Source organism: Aegilops tauschii, chromosome 4, assembly GCF_002575655.3.
Source record: "Aegilops tauschii subsp. strangulata cultivar AL8/78 chromosome 4, Aet v6.0, whole genome shotgun sequence".
NCBI lineage: Eukaryota > Viridiplantae > Streptophyta > Magnoliopsida > Poales > Poaceae > Aegilops > Aegilops tauschii.
In genome coordinates this window covers 254,288,488-254,306,510 of record NC_053038.3, presented here as the reverse complement: position 1 = coordinate 254,306,510, position 18,023 = coordinate 254,288,488, and positions in this window count along the sequence as shown.

Genomic DNA, 18,023 nt, shown 5'->3' with positions numbered 1-18,023 from the left:
CTACGCTCAGATGGTGGGCGTGCAAAGCATTGGGAGCACGCCTGAGCCGACGGTGGTGACTGGGTGATCCCCTAAGTCGAAGGTCAGGTCGGCCTTGGGCGCCGCCCAACCCGGGGGAGCTCCCTGCCGCGCGGAAGAGGCGCCGATATGGCGAAATAACTGCTTGGTATGACGGCCCGAGGGCGACGCTTGCGAGCCGCCGAGGAGGGCCACGACAGCGAGGGGCACCGGTGCCGCGAAGCGCGCAGCGAAGAGGCTGCGCAGCTCCTCCAAAGATGCCACTGTAGATCCTGGGAGGTTGAGTAGCCAGGCGCGCGGTGCACCAGTGAGGGCCATGGGAAGCCAGTTGGCCATGACCTTGTCATCACCCCCAGCCTTTAGGACGGCCTCTTCATACGCCAGCAGGAAGGCCGACGGGTCCACCATGCCGTCGTAACACGACGGCATCTCTGGCTTGAACTTGGGTGGCCACTGCACGCGCTGCAAGGCGGGGCTAAGGCTCAAAGCCCCCTGGCCCCGCCATGGGCATCCTTCATCGAAGCCGGAAGAGCAACGCCGGCCATGGGGGCAAGGCGCGGTGATGGCAGAGCGTGGATCGACGGAAGGAAGGCTTCGGTGCACCCCTACCTGGCGCGCCAAATGTCAGATTTCGGGTTCCGGCAAAACCCTTGAGGTTTGAACACTGGGGTGCGCACGAAGATCTCTCCTCCCCCTAGCACTCGCCCTCACGGCAATCCCAAGGCTCAACGCGCCACAGAACAAGAGACACAAGGTTTATACTGGTTCGAGCCACCGATGTGGTGTAATACCCTACTCCAGTGTGGTGTGGTGGATTGCCTCTTGGGCTGAGGAAGAATAGTTACAAGGGAAGAACAGCCTCCTGAGGAGAGGTGCTCTTGTGCTTGGTGAGTTTGTGTGGATGAGGATGATCTGAATAGCCCAGGATCAGTTGCCTCCTACTGTGGTGGCTAGCCCTATTTATAGTGGCCCTGGTCCTCTTCCCAAATGCTGGCGGGAAGGGATGCCACAACGGCCAAATTTGAAGGGAGACGACTAGTACAAGTTATCCTGACTAAAGGTGGTCTTCGCCTACCAAAGGCTCTGGTGGTGACGTCGTCTTGGGCTCCACGGTGACCTCCATCTTGCCGTCCTGCTGGTCTTGGTCTCGTTGCACTGATATGGAAACCTTTCCCTGATGCCTCGGGACTCCTCGTCTGCGCTTGCCTCTTTAGCACCAAAGAGGAAAACGAGGACACTGTGCGCGCTGGCGCCCGCCTGGCACCCGCCTGGCCCCGGTCGTCATGGCTTGCGTCACAGGAACCTCGCGAGGTGCCCCTTACCTTGATCTCTCTGCCCCTCACGAGCCAACCTGGTGAGGCCGCCCCTGAGGAGGTCTTGCGTCATCCGCCTCGCGAGGCTTGGCCCCTCGCGAGGGTCTTGAGTGTTCGCTGGTGAAGATGGGCCTTACAGGGCCGCTAGTGGAGCCACGCCATGGGCCGCAGGCAGGCAAGTCTGGGGACCCCCGTTCCCAGGATGCCGACAGCCGTGAGGTCGTGAATCACGAGGTAGGGCTTAGCGAGGTTCAGTGAGCGCACCCAGTGTCCGAACCTTTCTTGGGTCCCCGGAGCCCCGATTCCGACATTTGGCATGCCAGGTAAGGGTGTTCCACCGTTCTTCCGCTTCGCTCCGACCCCTACTCCACCAATTCCATGGCTGACGCTCGCTGTGTTCATGCCGAGCACTGTGGGGGCTCGTGTCGCCCAGATGGATCCCATGGGCCGTGGAGACCACCGCCACTCCGCCTCAGCCGCGGCCAACGCCGCCACTGACCCTGCCGCCCACGAGCAGCATGACTCCTCTCTACACCCTTCCGTGTCGCACGACGGCTGCACCGCCACACCTTCACTTGCCGTCACCATGGCCTCATCCTCCCATGCTCTCCATGGGCCGATGAACGCGCAGGCCACGCTGCTCATGGCGCGTGAACAGCTGCACTACCTCCTGGCCAACGAAGGCTACGCGCCTGGCTTGGCCGCATCACGGAGCTCGTCAACACCGTGGGCGAGGCCTCGGCGCCCTCCCAATTGCTCTGTTCTCCGCCGTCTCATGCTGGTGATGTGGCACATGTCGCGCCTCCGCCTCCTCCCCTGCGCGGTGACAAAGCCGAACCCCGGCCTGATGCGCAGCCACGTGACTCGCCGTGTGGAGCGCCTGCGCCGACCCGAGACGAGGCCAGCTGCTAGATCATCCACCGGGCGCCGCCAGACGCGCGCGTGCTTCTCGAGCTGAGGTAGCAGCGCCAAGAACGGGCCCTCCAGGAGGTCATGGCGGACGGGCGCCAGAATCACCCCACCTCGCACGCGGAGCCCCTTCAAACAGCGTTGGTTGTCGAGCCTTCACTCGCGAGGTACGCCGGGTGGTTTGGCCCGTCAAGTTCAAGCCAGAGTTGCCCCCGTGCTATGATGGTATCTCCGACCCGACAGAGTTCCTCTAGCTCTACGTGCTGAGCATCGAGGCGGCAAATGGCGACGACAAGGTCATGGCGAATTGGTTCCCCATGGCCCTCAAGGACGGTGCGCGCTCCTAGCACATGAACCTGCCCGAGGAGTTGATCTCTTCGTGGGGTGACCTTTGTGACCAGTTCGTCGCCAGCTTCAAGGGCACCCACTACCGCAGCCTCACCCTGAACGACCTGCGGCGCGTGAAGTAGCGCCCTGGCGAAACCCTCCGCAAATACATTCAGCGCTACAGCCAGATGCGCCACAAGATTCCACGCACCTCGGACGAAACCATCATCATGGCGTTCACCAATGGCATCAAGGATGACGAGATGTGCGAGAAGCTCACCATCAACGATGCCCTGAGCACGGCGCTGGAGCTATTCAACCTCGCTGACAAGTGCGCCAAGGCCGAGGAAGGCCTCCTCTTCCTCCACAACGACCCTGACGCGGCACTCGATGACAGCAAGGCCAAGAGCAAGGAGGTCAAGCGCAAGGGTCCTGCCGTGCTGGTAGCAGAGCCCGAGCAGAAGCGCGGCCGCGACCGTGATGAGCCCGAGAGGGATAGTCGCCTATCCGCGTCAACCACAACATGCGCACGCACAACACCGATGACTGCCAGGAGCTCAAGGCACTCCACGATGAGCGCTTGAGCCGTTGCCCAGACCGCAACGAGCGTGGCGCCGGCCACGGGGGTGGCCCCAACGGCGGCCGGTGGGACAACCGTAATGGTAACCCACGCCAGGGCTAGCGTGACCAACCTCGCGAGGGTAGCCAGTGTGACCAGCCTCGCGACGGCGCCTGGCGCGATCAGCCTCGCGAGGCACGCCCTTAGGACAATGCTGCCCTTCCACCGCTACTGCCACCGCCCAGAAGGAACGACAACAACCAGCGTGGCGATGGGGGTGGGGGCTACCAGGAGCCTCGTGCGATAGCATGCATCCTTGGCGGAGCTCAAGCAACCGCCTCTTCAACCAGGTCTCCCGTGAGGTGAATGCTACCCTCCCGAGACTTGAGGCTGTGCGGCCCCTCAAGTGGTCACAGTATGCCATCACCTTCGCCTCCAAGGACCACCTCAGGTGCTCGGCCACCGCCGGTGTGCTCCCATGTTGTGCACTCCCACCATCAGCAACGTTGCTGCCACCAAGACCCTCATTGATGGAGGCGCTGGCCTCAATGTGATCTCCATCGCGACCTTCGAAACACTCCAAGTGCCCTACGACCAGCTGATGCCCACCAGGCCCTTCTTAGGGGTGACGATGGCTCCACCATCCCCTTGGGGCAGGTGCGCCTCCCTGTCACCTTTAGCAAGCATGAAAACTACCACACTGAGTTCATCAACTTCGACGTGGCGCACATCAGCCTCCCGTACAACGCCATCCTGGGTTACCCCGTGCTCGCCAAGTTCATGGCAGCGACCCACCATGGCTACAATGTCCTCAAGATGCCTGGTTGCAGCGGCGTCATCAATGTTGCCTGTGACAAGAAAGACGCGGTCTGCTCCCTCAAGCATGCCTACCGGGCTGCTACGGCTGGAAACTCCGACAGCGAGAACATCACCACGCCTCCTGAGGCTACCCCCGCAAAGAAGAAACAGCTCCTCCCCAAGGATCGCCCTGAAGCAAAGGGACAGCTGGTCAATGGCAATACTCAGGGCTCCGCCCCTACTGCCGGGGCTTGCCTTCCTCCCGCGTAGAAAGGCAGGCCCGGCGCCTCCCTCTGGGCAGGCTCGGGGGCCTCCACCTAGAGAGCGTCTTGAATGAGGCCTACACTGCGCTTGGCCGAATCCGGGCCGACCTCCAAGACACCGACAGGTGCCTCATGAGGGAGCGCCTGGGGCTTGTTTCAGGGTGGCTCTAGGCCGACACAGCCACCAGGACGGCCTGGGGCCGTGCCGAAGCTGCTACCGCGGAAAGCAAGAAAGAGGCCACCGATGCCAAGGCGGCTCGCGACGCGGCACTGACCGAGGCAGCGTCTGCCATGAAGCGTTGTGGAGAGGCGGAAGCCAATCTGAAGGCCCTTCAGGAGGAGCAGGCCGCGCATGCACAGCGGCTCCACCAGTGGGAGGAGGACCTCAAGGCCCACGAGGCGAAGCTCGCCTATTGCGACTCCGTGCTGTCCCAGGTGAATGTTGATCAGGCCGCGGAATGCGAGCGCCTGGCTAAGCTGAAGGAGGACGTGGTCGAAGCCCAGACATCCCATGCCCAGTGCATCTCTGAGGCGATAGCCCAGCTGGATGCCAGGGAGAAGACCCTTGTCACCGCCGAGAAGAAGGCATCCGCGGAGCGCGACGCCTTCCCCTCCCTCGAGCTCAGGGCTCGCGAGAGGCTACAGGCGAGGCTTCAAGGATCCACGCGCACCCCCCGAAGGTGGTTATGCAAGGCTCTCCTCCAGGCTTGTCGAGGAGCTCGAAGGTGCCACCGCCAAGGTGGACTCCTTCCTAGAGGGCAAGTGCCGCTCCCTCTTCTCCGCGGCGGCGACGCGCGTCTTCAGCCACATCTACCTCTAGGATCCCGGCTTCGACTTTGACGTGGTGGTTGGCCCGGTTGCTCCTAAATCCTATGTTGCTACTACGGAAGCCGTGAAGAGCCATGTGGACACGCTGGTGAAGAATTTCGCCTGCGTTTCTGTCACTGAGCCCCCTGCGGTGGAGGCAAGTGGTGGCGATGACGGCGGCAACGATGTTGACGACGAGCCTGCCGTGATTGGAACGGGCAGCGGCGATGGCGACGATGACCCATCCTCCTAGATTTTACCTTGCGACATTTATCATGCCTCGTGGAGGCGTAAGACTTCGTTCGAGTTTGCAGAACATTTGGTGCTTGTAATAACTGTTTGAACTCCGTGATTTCCTTTTCGTGCTTAGTTTCCTTCTTGTTTGCCTTTGTGCTCTGCATCGGCAGGGCCCAGCCTCACGCATACCTCGACCGCTATCGGGGCGTCCGGATCGCCAGGACAAAACCAAGGGGCGAGGGGCTAAGTGACTAGTGAGGCCTCTGAGTCGCAATGCTCAGGGGTACCCCGTGACATGCGACCAGCCCTCATGAAGGAAACATGGGCAGCGGCGAGGTTAGCCCGGAGCCCTCCATACCTTTCCTCGCCAGCCTTCACCTGGGAGGGGTGAGAGAAGACCAGGTACAAGGGACCTGGTGACGTGGCATGCGCCAGGCCTGGCCTGAGTGTAGCCCTCGTGTCCAGCCCCCTTGCACGTGCATCCCAGGGGAATGCTGCATGACAGGGCTGCGTGAAGGGTCGAAAGGCCATCCTGAGATTGGTGCAGCCCCTAAGGGGCGCTCAGTTGTTTTGCACCAGCGCGGAGCATGGGGCTTCCACTTAGGCATGGGCATAGTCGCTGCTCAACCGTGTCATCCGCCACCACGGAGCATGGGGCTTCCACTTGGGCGTGGGCACAGTCGTTGTTCGACAGTGTTGTCCGCCAGCACGGAGCATGAGGCTTCCACTTGGCGTGGGATGGGAGCTCTGTGTTAGAGTCTCCGGGCGCGTACAGCCCTATTTCATTCATATGCATGACTAGCACGGCAGAACTAGGGGAGGTGTATTTGGGCACCCGTGAGTCAGTGCGGGACTCACGAGGCCCTACCTCAAGGTGGGTTGCGCCTGAATCTTCTAGCGTGGAGCGCGCTTATAAAACTTGTGTGATGGGGGCAACCTGCGCCGAATGAACCTCCGGAGGCCATCGCATGAGAAGGCCGAACACCAAGGACCTCAGGAGGTGACGTGAATGGGGCCGGACTGCCAGACAGAGGTCAATCGCTTGGGTTTATGGATGCTGCAGGGACGGACCCGAGCACAGACGTCATGCTCAGTCTTCTCATGCAACAATCCCGCAGAAGGACACCTGGCGCGCAGCTTCCACGACGCCGCAGCGCCGAACTGCGGTTGGATGAACCGGGCCGCGCACCATGACTCACCCGCTCTCAGTTAGCTCACGCAGAGGACAAGGCACCCAGGACCCCGGGAGGTGACGTACACGGGAGCTGGCCCGCGAGACAGAGCTCGGTCTCTTGGGTTTATCAACACTGCAGGGACTGACAAGAGCACAGAGCCATGCCAGCCCTTAATCATGAGGCGGTCCAGGGCGTGGTTGTGAGGGCGCAGCGACATTCATGGTGATGAGGCATCGGGCATGCAGGTTGAAATACTTAGGAAATTCATAAAAGGCAGAGCCAGTTCTGATACATACGCAAAATTATACAGTTGTAGGGGCAGGCCCAGACAGCTTGAGGATAATGCAGCCTGAGGGGCGCCCTCTTCTAAACAAACCAAAAAGTCACCTTGCACCGGTGTTGTAGAAACGTCGAGGTAGCTAAAGAAACGTGCCGTGGAGGCCGCTCCTCACGAGCTGGGCGACTCGGAGGCCTGGGGAGCTCCCGAGGCCCAAGGGGCTCGCGAGGGTCTGGGGCCTCCTTAGACATGATCGCCAAGCGTCTAGCCTCGTGAGACGCCATAGCACGCTGCATGAGGCGCTGGTACGAGGCGCCCATGTTCAGCAGGCCAAACGGCATGCGAACATAGTTGAACGGGTAGCCCCTGCTCCGGTCGATGCACGACGGCTAGAAGAGGTCCTTCGAAGCGGCCCTGTTGAGGCCCGGGATGTTGACGCAGACGCGCAGCTCGCCACCCACGTCGGGGGCGGCAGCTGCACTAGTAGACCGTGCGGGGCGGCGCTCGCCGCGCATGGCCCACGCCTCCTGAAGCTCCTCGATCGCCTTGGTGATGAACTGTCGCGCACCTGGCGCCATGCGCCTTGCTTGTGGGGACGCACACCGAGGCATGCCTCCAGGTGGTGCCTGAGCACCTCCCCCGTCGCATCGGTCAAGTCAGAGGCCCTCCAGACAGAAGCCCCCGAGCCTGGCCTAAGGAAGGCGTTGAGCGTGCCTTACTATGCGGGAGGGAGAGGCGCCCCAGCAGTGGGTGCGGAGCCTGAGGCACCGCCAGCGAGCATCTCTGCCTCCTGGCGGCTCTTGGGGAGGAGTTGCTTCTTCTTCTTGGGGGTGGCCTCAGGAGGCAGGATGTCGCCCTCGTCGTCGGAGTTTTCGACCGCCGTGGCTCGGTAGGCGCACTCAAGAGAGCAGACTGCATCTTTCTCGTTGCACGCGACCATGATGATGCCGCTGCACCCTGGCATCTTGAGGACATTATAGCCATGGTGGGTTGCCGCCATGAACTTTGCAAGGGCAGGGTACCCCAGGATGGCGTTGTATGGGAGGCCGATGTGGGCGACGTCGAAATCAATGAGCTCGGTGTGGTAGTTGTCGCGCTTGCAGAAGGTGACAGGAAGGTGCACCTGTCCCAGGGGCGTGGTGGAGCCATCAGTCACTCCTGAGAAAGGCTTGGTGGGCAGGAGCTGGTCATAAGGCACTTGGAGCGTGTCGAACATTTCCACAGAGAGAGCATACCATAGATGAGGGTCTTGGTGACAAGGACGTTGCTGATGGTGGGCATGAAGAGCATGGGAAGTGCACCTGCGGCGACCGAGCACTTGAGGTGGTCCTTGGAATTGAAGGTAATGACGTACTGCGACCACCTGAGGGGACGCACGGCCTCAAGCTTTGGGAGGGCCGCATTCACCTCACGAGAGGCCTGGGCAGGGGCCTGGGCACCACCCAGGATGCAGGCAATCGCACGGGGTTCCTGGAAGCCCCCAGCCCCATCATCCTGTCGGTTGTCGTCATTTCTCCTTGGCGGCGGCAGCGGAGGGAGGGCGGCAATGCCCTGGGGATGGTCCTCACGAGGCTGGTCGCACCAGGGGTCGTCGCAAGGCTGATCCCGCCACGGGTCCTCGCGAGGATGGTCGCACCAATCCTGGCGAGGGTCACAGTTGTCCCAGTGGCCTCCACTACGGCCTCCTCCACGGTCGTAGCCATAATCGCCGCGCTCGGGGCGGCAGCCGAGGCGTCCGTCACAGAGTGCTCTGAGCTGCTGACCGTCGTTGGTGTTGTGGTGGTGTACGTTGTGGAAGACGCAGAACGGGCGGTTTCCCCTGGGAGGCTCATCATGGTCACGGTCGCGCTTCATCTCGGGCTCCGCTGCCAGCATGGTGGGGCCCTTGCGCTTCACCTCCTTAGCCTTGGCCTTCTTGTCTTCGAGGTCGGCCTCCGGAAGCTCGAGGAGGGAGAGGCGGCCCTCTTCAGCCCTTGCACATTTGTTCGCCAGGTTGAACATCTCCAGGGCCGAGCACAAGTCGTCATGGATGGCAAGCTCCTCTTTCATCTTGATGTCCCTGACGCCATCGGTAAACGCCGAGATGATGGCCTCGTCTGTTGCCTTCGGGATCTTGAGGCGAACATTCATGAAGCGTTGTATATACTTGTGCAGAGTCGCGCCTGGCTGCTGCTTCACGCGCAACAGGTCGTTCACTGCAGGGGCGCGGTCACGGGTGCCCTGGAAGTTGGCAATGAAGCGCTCGCAAACCTCGTCCCAGGAGGAGATCGATCCCTCCGGGAGGTGAAGGAGCCAGGAGCGCACGCCATCCTTGAGAGCCATGGGGAACCAGTTCGCCATGACTTTGTCGTCACCATTCACCGCCTCGATGCTCAGGAGTAGAGCTGGAGGAACTCCGCACGGTCGAGGGTGTTGTCGTAGCATGGAGCAGGTCTGGCTTGAACTTGTCGGGCCAGATGACGCGGCGTAGCTCCGGGGTGAAGGTGCGGCAACTTGCATAACTCACGGGCGCAACACGCGCGAGGGGAGCTCGGTCTTGACGTCCACGCGCTACTGCCTCTAGTGGTGCCTGGTCCTAATGCTGGCGCGGTGGTGCGGGGAGCGCACGTGCGTCACCTTGTGGCCGCTACACCACCTGGCAGCTTGCCTCATCCTGTGCAGGCGCCCCACGCAGCGGGTCACGCGGGAGCGGGTCGCGCCTAGGCTCAGGGTCAGCGCAGCGCAGAGGAGGAGGGGGAGGCGCGCCATGGTCCATGTTGCCCGCCCGGGGTGGCGGGGGACGGAGCGAGTGGGAGGGCGTCGGGGCCTCGTCGGCGGCATTGACGAGCTCGGTGATGCGGCCGAGCCAAGCGTCATAGATTTCGTCGGCGGGACAGTAGCGCAATAGCTCACACGCCATGAGCAGCGCAGCTTGCGCGTTTGCCAGCCCGCGGCGACCATGGGAGGACGACGTCGTGGCGGGAGTGAGAGAAGCAGTGGCGATGCGGCCATCGCGCTCCACGGAGGCTGGCAGTGACGAGTCCTGCTGCTCGTGAGCAGCAGGGTCAGTGGAAGCGTTAGCCACGGGAGAGGCAGAGCGGCGCGGGACGCCGAGGCCCACGGGCGCCGTCTGAGCGACGCGAGCGGCCCGGCACTCGGCGAGCTTCAACCATAGGCATGGCGGAGCGGGAACGGAGCGCGGTTGATGAAGAGGCGGAGCTTCGACACGCCCCTACCTGGCGCGCCAAATGTTGGATTCAGGGCTCCGCGGATCAAAGAAGGTTCAAACTCTATGGCGTGTGCGGTGATCCCAACCAGCTCTAGCCTCAAGCTCACCACCCCATGGCCTAGTCTCGTCGAGTTCGCGCGAGCGGGGAAGAAGATGAACATAGAGATTTACCCAGGTTTGAGCCACCTTGCGTTGTAAAATCCTACTCCTGCTTTTGGTGGATTGGCCTCACGAGGAGGTTGGGGATGAACAAGTACAGTGGATGAACAACCTCGCCAGGGCTTAGGGTGTGAGGGTCCAAAATGGAACCGATCCTCCTCTACGGTGGTGATTAACCTATATTTATAGTGGCCTTGGTCCTCTTCCCTCATAACTTAGGCGGGAAGGGATCCCACAACGGCCAATTTTGAAAGGGGGGAAGTAATACATCTTATCCTGGCGAAAGGTGGTCTTCGCCTGCAAAGCTTTTGGCCATGACGCAGCAGTGGGCTTGGCGATGACATTCGTCCTGCCGAGCTCGTGGTCTTGGTCTCGTTGCACTGGAATGGAAAGCTTTGGGGCCTTCCTCAGGAACCTGCGCCTGCCCTTGCTCCCTTAGCACCGAAGAGGAAACTGTCCCATATGTGCCCGCTGGCACCCGCCTGGCCTTGGTCGTCATGACTCACGTCATCACAGCTGTAACGCCCAGGATCCGATGCGCCAGGTGTCTTCTAGTTATTCGTCGTTGTTGCCATGTCATTTGCTTGCGTGTTGCATTTTTCCATGTCATCATCTGCATTGCATCATCATGTTTTTCAAAACTTGCATCCGGTCCTTTTCCTCCGTTGTCCGTTTCACGATCCGACACTCTCGCCGCACTCGTCGCCCCTCTCAGACCTTGTTTCGTGAGCGGGATAAAAACGTTCTCGGAATGGGCCGAGATTTGCCAAGTGGCCTTGGTATATCACCGGCAGGCCGCCCGTCAAATTTCGTTCCATTTGGAGGTCGTTTGATGCCCCAACGGTTAACCGCGTAGCCCGAAAACCCCCTTCCCTTTGCAGCCCAACACCTCCTCACACAGCCCACCTAGCCCATCCTAACCCCCTCCATGCTCTCGGTCGTTCGATCACGATCGTGTGGGAGAAAACCACACCTCATTTGGACTCTCCTAGCTCCCTCTACCTATAAATGTGTCCCTCCCCCTTTCAAATCGTAGTCTAAACCCTAGCCCCGCTCCTCCGCGCCGCCGGACGTGTCCGCCCGGCACCGGACACGACCACCGCCACCTCACCCCGGCCAATCCCCCGCCGCCACGTCACCGCCGCCGCCGCTCTCCTCCAACCCGCGGCCGCCACCTGTCCCGCCGCTTCCCCGCACCGCGCCAGGCCCGCCGGGCCCGGATCGGGCCCGTGGGGTCCATCCCGCCGCCGCCGACACCCGCGGGCGCTGCCCCGCGCGCGCCTCCCCGCGCCCCGCCGCCGGCGAGCGTCGCCGGCGCCCTCCGCCAGACTCCGCCGCCATCGCGTCCGCCGCCCGTCGCCACCAACCCCGCCGCCAGGGCGCCCCGCCTCCCGCTCCTCCCCGCACCGTCGATCCCGCGTCCCCCGCCGCCGCGTCACTCCGCCCCGCCGCCAGTGATCTCCTCCGCCGGAGCTCGCCCCGCCTCGTCGCCTTGCCCGATTCGGGGGCCCGCCGGCCAGATCCGCTGCCCGTGGGCACCACCGCGCCGGATCCGCTCATCCCCGCCGCCGTCCTGCCGGCCTCGAGGCTCGACAGAGCCTCAAGGTGCGCCGCCGCCGCCACGTCTCGCTCCCGATCGGGAGGAGGACGACGTCCCCGTCGGCCCGGCCTCGTGGGCCCGCGTGGGCCACCGCTTCCCATCCGGCCCGGATCCAGGTCCAGCGCCGGCCCGCCTTGCTTCTTTCTTCCTGGGCCGAGCCCGCTATGTGAGTCCCCTTCTAGAGCCCGCCCGAGCGTCATTTAGTTTACCCGCGCTCGCCTGTTTTTTTTTGCAAGTCCCTGAAAATCCATTTTATGTGTGCCTGTTTGGGTGGCTCTATCTCCACGCATATAGCTCCGTTTCGTGCATGTAATATATCAAAATGTTCATCATGAGATGCACTTCATTTCATTACACTGTGCCATGCTTGTTTGAGTTCATCTTGATTCCCTAATCATAGTTGCAAGAGTGATAGATGATGTTAACTGCTGTCTGTTATCAAAACTTGGTGATTTGTCTTTTTCATTGCATTTTGTGTGTGCATCCTATGAGCATGAGCTCTACATGTGTTTTGTACTACATCATGCCATATTTACAGTGATGTAAGTATTGTATTTTTAGGATCTCTGTGGTGACTAGCACAAGCATGCAAAGAAGCCTCCATGATGTTGCTGATTTCTGGGACTGTCATTTGTGCTAAGTCTGTAGCTGTGACATTGTGATGCCATGTAAACCTGCTGTCACCATGAGTTCTATGCTTAATCGGGAGATGTTCACTGAGGGTGTTTTGTTATACATGTTATGCTCCCCATCCATGCCCTTGTTTGCATTTATAGCCTTCTGTAGCTTGTTGTAAACTCGCTCTCAACTTGCTAAATAATGTTGATGGCAGCCTGTTAACATGAAGTTCAGTTTTGACATGTGTTTTGATAGTGATCCATGCACCCTATGGACATGCTCTTGCCATGCTTAGCTTCATATTTATGCCTTCTTGCTGTTGGTTGACTTCACATGCCATGAAATGCTCTGTAGTGAGTGGTTCAAGCGATCGCACAGGGTTCCTGGAAGCCCCCAGCCCCATCATCCTGTCGGTTGTCGTCATTTCTCCTTGGCGACGACAGCGGTGGGAGGGCGGCAATGCCCTGGGGACGGTCCTCATGAGGCTGGTCGCGCTAGGGGCCGTCGCAAGGCTGATCCCGCCAGCGGTCCTCGCGGGGATGGTCGCACCAGTCATGGCGAGGGTCACGGTTGTCCCAGTGGCCTCCACTGCGGCCTCCTCCACGGTCGTAGCCACGGTCGCCGCACTCGGGGCGGCGGCCGATGCGTCCGTCACAGAGTGCTTTGAGCTGCTGACCGTCATTGGTGTTGTGGTGGTGTATGTTGTGGAAGACGCAGAATGGACGGTTGCCCCTGGGAGGCTCATCATGGTCACGGACGCGCTTCATCTCGGGCTCCGCTGCCAGCACGGCGGGGCCCTTGCGCTTCACCTCCTTAGCCTTGGCCTTCTTGTCTTTGAGGTCGGCCTCCGGAAGCTCGAGGAGGGAGAGGCAACCATCTTCAGCCCTTGCACATTTGTTCGCTAGGTTGAACATCTCCAGGGTCGAGCACAAGTCGTCATGGATGGCAAGCTCCTCTTTCATCTTGACGTCCCTGACGCCATCGGTAAACATCGAGATGATGGCCTCGTCTGTTGCCTTCGGGATCTTGAGGCGAACATTCATGAAGCGTTGTATGTACTTGTGCAGAGTCGCCCCCGGCTGCTGCTTCACGTGCCGCGGGTCGTTCACTGCAGGGGCGCGATCACGGGTGCCCTGGATGTTGGCAATGAAGCACTTGCAAACCTCGTTCCAGGAGGAGATCGATCCCTCCGGGAGGTGAAGGAGCCAGGAGCGCACGCCATCCTTGAGAGCCATGGGGAACCAGTTCGCCATGACTTTGTCGTCACCATTCACTGCCTCGATGCTCAGCGAGTAGAGCTGGAGGAACTTCGCATGGTCGGGGGTGCCGTCGTAGCATGGAGGTAGGTCTGGCTTGAACTTGTCGGGCCAGATGACGCGGCGCAGCTCCGGGGTGACGGTGTGGCAGCCCGCAGAACTCACGGGCGCAGCACGCACGAGGGGAGCTCGGTCTTGACGTCCATGCGCTACTGCCTCTAGTGGCGCCTGGTCCTAATGCTGGCGTGGTGCTGCAGGGAAAAGTCACGGACGTCGCCAACCACTTTTTTTAGTGTCACCCCCGAATCATTTTTCTCTCCTCTCACCCCTCGTCGAGCAGAAAAATTATCCTCTCTCTCCCCTCGTTTCTCTCCTTAATGACGCATCGCCAGATCGGCAAGCAGCAGCCTTAGTGACGGCATCGCCAGATCGGCAAGCAGCAGCCGGACCAACAACAGAGTCGGCGGCGGCGCCAACGGCGGCGGACGGGTCCATGCACGTACGCGCCCTCTCCTCTATCGGGCGCGGGGGAGCTCGCTTGTGGGTGAGCGGTGACTTATGATGCAGACCTTATTGCGCCGACGGTGGCCTGATGGCGCACAAGAGCTCATTTGTGGGTTCATGATGCCGATTTTGTCCGGGTCTTGATATGTCTCTTTGTGCCTTATATGTTTCAGGCACGACCTCAAACTCTACTACGCCTTCAACGAACAAATCTTAATGGACCCTGATAGGTGTCACATGTATGGCACGAAGCAATTCCGCCCACACGTGTGAGGGCTGAAGGAGGTCAGGCTAAACGCCCTTCTAGCCACCCATTATGACACGTCAGTCTTTTTATTTCTTTCACACATGCACGCAAACAAGGACAAAAACAGATGATAGCAGCAAGAATCTTTTAGGTTTTTCAAACTTTAAAATGTTTTATCTCTTAAATAGAAAATTCAATTAAAAATCCATTTTCACCATTAAGTCTGTCGCGGCGAGGTCATCGAAACTAGAGCCCATATCGATATGTTTCGACGATAATTTTTGGCGATAAAAAGTTGCCATGTCTACAGCACATAAATTGTCATGGTGTTTACACTGAAGTAGTCATGATATGTTTCAAAAAGATTTTCTTCTAAAAGTAAATTTTGACATGTTATAGAAAAGATCCATGAAATAATTTGCCATGATCTTGCCATGATCCATGAAATAATTTTGACATGGTTCATAATTCAAAATAATTAAAAATAAATTCGTCGTCAATTACTTTAAAAATGCATAGTCAGTGACTCAAATTTGCCATGAATCAGAAAATAAAATTGCCATGGTGAATTACTTAAATTTTCCATGATACATGCACTAAAATTTGCTAGGGTTCATACAAAAATAATTTCCATGCTCAAAATACTAGAATTGCCATGATCTATAAACAAAAATTGCCATGATCCATGAATTAAATTTGTCGTGGTTAATTACTAAAAATTGCCATGGTCAATTAATAAAATTTGCTGTGAAAAGTAGTTGAAATGCAATGGTAACTTTAAATCTAGAAGAAAAAAATAAATGAAACATATCATGGCAACTTTATTGTAAACACTATGGTAACTTCAGTGTAACATCATAGTAGCTTTTGGCCCAAAAAAGGTCATTGAAACATATCAATATGGGATATAGTTTTTGAAATTCTCTTCGAGACTGATTTTATGATGAAAGCGGATTTTTAATTAGATTTTTTATTTAAGCGATAAGACATTTTTTAAGTGCAAAAAACAAAAAGATTCCGCTGATATCATCTGTTTGATGCGACAAAATGGATGGTAATGGAGGTTTGTGCCACACGTGTGACACTTATCATTTGGGATCTTAATTTGTTTGAGGTAGTCATGTACCAAATAAATATCTATTGTGCCCAGAGATAGCACTGATTAATACACTGCACTAAATACGTAAGCAAGTATCAGCAGAATTTATAGGGGTGATGCGTTGTGCACGTCTTTGATTATAATTCTTCAGTGAAAATGCTTCGGGGTCATAGCAGGTTTTTTCCAGTTAAAATGATTTCTAGAGTGTTGTAGATAATATTGTCAAATGGGTGGTTTTGAAAGAAAGAAAATGATTTTACAGAATATGTATATGATGTTGAAGTTATAGTATAATGACATGAATACTCACTAGCATATTTTTTGCTCAAATTGCTCGGATAAAGGGTAATCTCACCACCTGAAAAAAGAGGTTATCACAACAACCTATCCACTACTTGTTCCTCAAACCAAAAGCATATATGGTTATCTCTAACCATTTGACATCCCATCCAACCAAACAGAAAAAATGGCTATCCCTAACCATGTGGTAGGTGATACCCATAGCCACTCAAAGCTATCGCACGAACCAAACACACCCTAGTGGACTCCGTTGGTTCCATAGAGCCTTCCAATTATTATTTGAGTCCCTAGGTAGCCATCACGAATGGGTCATCGCCTTCAAATTCCTCTATTGCTTGCCAGCATGAATCCCTTTTTTCCTACACGAGCTACATGGCTGCTAGATCTGAGAGGCAAAAAAAATTCCCGATGTGAGGCAGAGAGTGAATAGGGATGTGCTTTTTTTACGGGGTGGGGGCATAGGGTAAATGAGAGAGAATAGGCTTGTTTAGTTAATAACGCATGAGCAGAACTCTTTACTGTAATTTCGATTGCCATAAATTCAGTTATCATTTCTAATTCGGCATTCGGATATATTCTATTACAATGAGTACTATATTAATCACACATGTTTTCACGTATATTTTGATTTTAGTTTGGACAACGTTGCCAGCCGGCGGACCGGCTGAAGATTGGCCCGGTCACCTCGACTCGCTCGCTCAAGGAAACATCCTCATGCAGCCACATGCTCGACTCGCTCGCTCAAGGGAACATCCCCCACACAGCCACATGCCTACCAAGGCCCACGCACTAACTCTCCCTTCCAACCATCCTTATCTCCTCTACCTTATATGCTCGTGGACTCATTTTCCCCAATCCCTCACTGCAATCCCGCCAGCGAGCCACAAAGCTACCTCGCGCCCCTCCACCGCATCACTCCTAGCTACCCACTACTCATCTCTCTCGTCACCAATGATGGCCACCGCAACTCGTGTAGATCCCCCTGCTAACAACCCCATGCACACAAGCGTTGCGACTCACGGTGCACAAGGTGGCCGGCATGAAAGATGTGATGGTGATGCATATGGGCAGCGATGGGGGAACACACGGCGGGGATGGCGGTGCTGCAACCCGCACCTGATGGAGTTGCAACCATTGGAGGGTTGTGCTGGAACCATGGGGGATCACCGGTGCCATGTCCTGCCACTGCCGACAGGGCGAATTGCTGCAATCTTTGTCGGCAGAGCTGCAACCGGTGTATTGCAAAGGTGGAACCAGCGTCCACCGGTGCTGGAACCAAACACACCTCTCACCACCGACGTGTTTTTTTGTTGGAACCACCATTATTTGTTGCTAGAACCTAGGTTTTTTGCTGCATCGACTTCTTTTTATGCTAATGTGTTTTTGCTGGTTTGCTGCATCGACTTTTTTTTCTGCTACTGTCTTTTTTGCTGGTTCCAACAACCTTTTCGCCGGCGGAGCTGCAACCGGTGTGTTGCAAAGCTGGAACCAGCGTCCACCGATGCTGGAACCATGCATATTTTTGCGACAAGCATATCCATGTTTTGTTGGAAACCATCTCATTTTTGCTGGAAGTACGCGATCTATCTTTTTGCTGGAACCATATCATTTTTTTGCTGGATCCTTGATTTTTGCTGGAACGTCTTTGTTTTCGCTACAAATGGCATCGAAAATTGACACCATGGCGGTGGCGAGTAGGGCGGCCGAGGGCGAGCACGGACAGCGCAGGTGGCCGGCGAGCATGGGGCGGCCAAGGACAAGTGCGAGGCGAGCATGAACCTCTGTTTTTTTTCTCACACGCATTTGCGGGGAAGAAAGAAAGGAGGAAGACGAAATCGGGGGTTGCATCAGACAGTTTGGAGGGGGCCAATCAGACGGCTGAGCGACGGCCGGCCGACCAATGCCTATTACTGCCCTTTTAGAAAAAAATTGGCCCCTTCTTAGTTGTCCGTCACACTCCATCACCGGCAATGGGGACGCTTTTACGGCCAATTCTTTTGATGACTTCTAGAATAAACTGAAATAAGCTGCCCCTACCCAGCTCATTAGATTTCTAAAAAAATCAATTTGATCAGGGTTCTAGAATAAGCTGGGTAGGAGGAACTTATTTTAGAAGACAAAAAAAAAGCCATCAAAAAGAACTGGCCGGCGAGAGCGTCAAAGGCAGCTTGGGAGGCATCTCCGGAAGGAAGTCAACCTCACCCGCACAACGAGCAGGGCGGCCCGACGGCATCACCACATCAAGAACCACCCCGGGCGCCAGGGCCGGCGGGGAGGCAAGGAAGGCGGGCTGGGACTGGCTCAGTAGGCTGAACAACGACGCCATTGCGGCGGCAGCAGGGGACTGGT